This window comes from Schistocerca serialis, chromosome 3 (assembly GCF_023864345.2).
Source record: "Schistocerca serialis cubense isolate TAMUIC-IGC-003099 chromosome 3, iqSchSeri2.2, whole genome shotgun sequence".
Lineage (NCBI taxonomy): Eukaryota > Metazoa > Arthropoda > Insecta > Orthoptera > Acrididae > Schistocerca > Schistocerca serialis.
The window spans coordinates 659,118,746-659,124,129 of record NC_064640.1 but is presented as its reverse complement, the minus strand read 5'-3'; the positions used below and the strand labels follow the sequence as shown (position 1 = coordinate 659,124,129).

Sequence of the window (5,384 nt, the reverse complement as noted above, 5' to 3'; positions counted from 1 at the left end):
AACTCTCGCCATGTGCTGGAGGGCAATACGTTGCTGAATTATAATCCGAAGACGACCTGCCATGAAGGGCAAAACACTGTGGCGCAGAATATTGTCGACGTACCGCCGTGCTGCGTGCTGTAAGGGTGCCCCGGATGACAATCATGGGGACCCTGCTATGAAACGCAATGGTGCCCCAAACCATCATTCCTGGTTGTTGGGCGGTATCGCGGGCGACAGTGAGGATTTTATCCCACCGTTGTCTAGGTTGTCTCTAAACACGTCTTCGCTGGTCATCGGGATTCAGTTCGAAGCGAGACTCATCACTGAAGACAATTCTACTGCAGTCAATGAGATTCCAGGCCAAAGACGTCTCTGCAGACGGCCAGAACAGCAGTGGCATACCATCCTGATTGTCGCTCGCCATACAGCTACACAAACAGAAGTGGTGGTCTGGGGTGCCATTTCCTTTCACAGCAGCATCAATTCGGCTGTTAACCGCGGGACATTTACACAGCACAGAGTACTTCTACGATATTTTACGCCTCGTTTTGTTGCCCTTCATGGAAAGTCAACTTTGGCTTACATTCCTGCTAGATAATGCCCTCCCACGCACTGCGAGCGTTTTTACTACTTGTCTTCGTGCTTGCCAATCCCTACCTTGGCTAGCAAGATCGCCAGATCTGTCCACAGTTGATAACGTTTGGAGGGTTATGGTCAGGGCCCCACAGCCAGCTTTGGATTTTGACAATGTAACAAGGCACCTGGACAGAATTTGGCACGCAATGCCACAGGAGGACTTCCAGCAACTCTAACAAACAATGTCAAGCCAAATAACTGCTTGCATAAGGGCAACAGGTGAACCAATGCATTATTGAGTTGCTCAACTTGCGAAGCCCTTTGTCTTGAATAAATTACCCAATTTTTCTTTAACTGTAATCATTCATTTATTTATTTATTATCTTTTTTTTTGCATATCGATTGCCCCCCCCCTTAGCCAGCAAAGGCTGGCAGCAGCGTAATAGGCAAAAACATAAAAAACATAATGAGAATATAAACAAACAATAAAAACAGGTGATAGTCGACTATCACAGAGTTGCCACACAAATCTTGTAATATTTCCAAGTTTCAGCTATTCCAACAGCAGGAATTTATTTTTGTATGGCTCTCTAAATCTAACTCGAGTGTTGCTACACGACTCTTGTTAGAAGTCTAGGCTATCAGCTTCATTCAAAAGCAAATACAGAATACATCACTGAGTTTACTTCGATGCTGCCTGATAACTACAATTATCTGAGTATGTATAATGCCACAAAAACAATTTAAATCTGTGTAAGGCATTCTGTGGCAACGGCCTTGCCGCAGTGGATACACCGGTTCCCGTGAGATCACCGAAGTTAAGCGCTGTCGGGCGTGGTCGGCACTTGGATGGGTGACCATCCAGGCCGCCATGCACTGTTGCCAATTTTCGGGGTGCACTCAGCCTCGTGATGCCAATTGAGGAACTACTCGACCGAGCTTCAGTCAAGAATACCATCATAACGACCAGGAGAGCGGTGTGCTGAGCCCATGCCCCTCCTATCCGCATCCTCTTTTGAGGATGACACGGCGGTCGGATGGTCCCGATAGGCCACTTGTGGCCTGTAGACGGAGTGGTAAGGTATCCTGTGATTCATGTATTTGCGTTACTACATGTTTATATGCGTAACTATGTAATGAAGATTCAACTGCGTCATTACAGTTTTGGAATGATACGTTCGTATAAGGATAGTTTGGCTATGTTACTACGATTATGGAACATTGAAATAGGCCATCATCTCGGATTTTGGCCGTTTGGCTAAGAACACATTATGTAAGGTAGAGGCAGTGCTTCGCAAGTGAGCGACAGGCAGAAGGAATCTGAAGAATTGCTTTATACCACTGGAAAAGTTCACAGGGTACACTAACATGTCACTTACTGTAGACACGTTGGTACCGGTACGCAAGTAATCCTGGGGATACGTATCCCGTGTCATTCTACTGCAGCACATGAAAGTTCCTTGTTTTAGCGGAAGGGGATAGATTTGTCACGTTTTCTCCATTTTTTTAGAAAATACAATCATCCGATGTAAGTTGTATAATTTATAAAAGGTAGATGGTACTGTAATTCACCAAGTGGCTTAATTTATTTGTCCTATAAGACAATATAAGTTATGTGCGAACATTAGTTTTGACAAAAAAATGGCTCTGAGCACTATGGGACTTGACTTCTGAGGTCATCAGTCCCCTAGAACTTAGAACTACTTAAACCTAACTAACCTAAGGACATCACACACATCCATGCCCGAGGCAGGATTCGAACCTGCGACCGTAGCCGTCGCGCGGTTCCAGACTGAAGCGCCTAGAACCGCTAGGCCACTCCGGCCGGCTTTATTTTTGACATCTGTGTGATGGGACACTAACGTCATCGTATCTTCAGTCATTGTTTTTTGTCCCTGCTATCCCTTTAAAAATGAACATGAATCAAAGTGCAACACATATTCGTTCACACTACTGGTCATTTACATTCAGAACAGACAAAAAATATTGCAATGAACTGGCTGCGTATTCAAATAACTATTGGTCAGTAAAATTCAGAGTAGCGACAGAAATATTATTGCAATAAACTGATTATTAAACTTATCGTAACACATAGAACTTAAACAGTGACTTATCTAAGATGATAACAGACGATACGATTTCTTTTGGGAATAGCTACAGATTAACATTTTAAAATTACCTGATATTGTCAGTGTTGTAGGAGGTGATATCAAGTATAGTGTTGCAGTTTTCTGTGAGTTAACTTTTTATTTGAAATGAAGGATAAATCGATTACTATTTTTGGCCTGTTAAATGACCATCTTCAGATCACATAATAGAAAGCGGTGTCTACATCGACTACTGAAGCAAGACGCTTTCTCACAATCATTTTTACAACTTCAGAGTCAAAAATTGGAGTTTTGAATTTTCAAGTTTGTAATTGAAAATATGATTCTGACAAAGCGTCATGATTCAGTAGTTGATTTAGACATTGCTTTCTGGTTGAAACTAGAAATCGATGTACATTTCCTTGCGATCATGGCAAATACATTGACGATCCATAACATTATGATCACCGCGAGGTTGTATGCTGACTGGTGGCGCTGAGAGTACGTCACGCGATGACAGAACTATATGAGCGGAGAAGAGATGAATGGGGAATTATTCTAGCGACTATAAGTGACGGAAATGAGGAAGTTGACCCACTTAAACGACTTTGACAAAAGTCAGATTTTTGTGGCCCAGTGCCTGGGACCGAGCATCCCGAAAACGGTGAAGTTGGTCGGCGTTGGCGTTCTACTGTCGTGGTCAGCTATGGAAAGTGGTTGAAGAATGCTAAAACCACGAGTAGGCGACAAGAAGTTGAATGTCTATGCCTCAGCACAGAAAATGTGGATCGGAGACTTGCCCGCTCTATAAAGCAGGATAGGCGACAGAGAACAATGCTGGCGCAGGCACAAGTGTTTTGGAGCTCACCGTTTAGCGCACAGTGTTGAATGTGGTGTTCCGCAGCAGACGATTTCTACGTGTTCCCATGCTCACCCAGTAACATCGTCAGTTGTGATTATAGTGAGTACGAGATCATCGAATTGGGCCGCGGACCAGGAGACTCGTGTTACCTGGTCAGATAAATCCATTTTCTTGTTAAACCAGATACGCCATCATCCAGGCGGACGGCCCGCTAGAGCCGGCCGGTGTGGCCGTGCGGTTAAAGGCGCTTCAGTCTGGATCCGCGTGACCGCTACGGTCGCAGGTTCGAACCCTGCCTCGGGCATGGATGTGTGTGATGTCCTTAGGTTAGCTAGGTTTAATTAGTTCTAAGTTCTAGGTGACTGATGACCTCAGCAGTTAAGTCGCATAGTGCTCAGAACCATTTTGAACGGCCCGCTCGAAATATGCAGCACACCACAGACGCTGTCCAGTGTGATCAGTATTATGTTATGGGGTACATTCACCTGGGCTTCCATGGGACCTGCGGAGGTAATAGAAGACACCATGGTAGCTGTGGACGCTGTGAACAATATTAGGGACCACCTGTAACCACACACACTTGACGTCTTCCCCCAACAGCGATGGCAGTTTCAAAAATCAAATCAAATGGCTCTGAGCACTATGCGACTTAACTTCTAAGGTCATCAGTCGCCTAGAACTTAGAACTAATTAAACCTAACTAACCTTAGGACATCACACACATCCATGCCCGAGGCAGGATTCGAACCTGCGACCGTAGTGGTCGCTCGGTTCCAGACTGTAGCGCCTAGAACCGCACGGCCACTCCGGCCGGCGGCAGTTTGCAGCAGGACCTCTATCTATCACACGACGGCAGAATCGTGCTGCAATGGTTTGAGGAGCATGACAGTGAACTCACGTTGATGTCTTGGCCATCAAATTCGGCTTATCTAAATCTGATGAAACAACTGTGACACTATCGGCAGCCAGCTGCGTGCCCACAAGCCAACCACTCCTAAATTGCGGGAAGCGTGTGACCTGTGCGTAGGCATCTGGCGCCACAAACCTCTGGAAACCTATCAAGTACTTGGCAAATCCGTGGCACGTAGAATCACTACTGAATTGCGTTCCAGAGGCGAACCAGCACGGTTTAATGTAGGTGGTCATGATGTTTTGGCTCATCAGTGTAAAAAGTTATCGTAAAGAAGACAAACACAAGATTTAACACGCATTCCACAAAAAATTAACTCCGTTGTGATTTTAATCGCATTTATATCTCAACAGTTGAAATTTACGTTCACTAAGTCAGATTATTGAATTTCATGCTATATTCAAGAGACGTCTTTTGAATTTCACCCATTGTGGTATTTTGCAGACTGTGGTAAAAGACTTACTTCTAGTTTGAGCAATATTTAATCGTGTCATTCATTATGCAAAATAATTATTTATGACATACAGTGCGTAAGTAATTCATTATTTATATGATAAACCATAAGCTAAAGGTTGTCTCTATGCAGGCTGTGTTGGATAGAGCAATTTAAATTACGGAGCTAAAATTAATGGAAATTGAACGACAACTAAGTTCTATCAGTATGCACTACTATTAAAAAATTTTAGAAGTTTGGCAGCAATAACGGACAGTACACGGATAGTCTCTTGACACTGCAGCAGTGGGACCACATACACACCTCGACTTGGTCAACGCTCGCGACCGTGACTTCAGGCTGCAAAATAAGTCTCCAAAAGAGACCAAGCGGCTGTGAGGACTTTAGCTGGCATGTCTATGTATCTGTCGCGTTTTGCTCAGTTTGTGCGACCCCAACTTTTTCGACTAAAAACGGATATCTGCAGATTTTTGGGTGATTTTGGACATGTCCAACACTTCCAGGGTTGAGATC

General features: G+C 44.2%; 1 pseudogene; it reads left to right on the top strand.

The window, feature by feature from the left end:
* The first annotated feature begins 1,325 nt into the window (after positions 1-1,325).
* LOC126471991 (5S ribosomal RNA) lies at positions 1,326-1,443 on the top strand (annotated as a pseudogene).
* Positions 1,444-5,384: the final 3,941 nt, after the last annotated feature.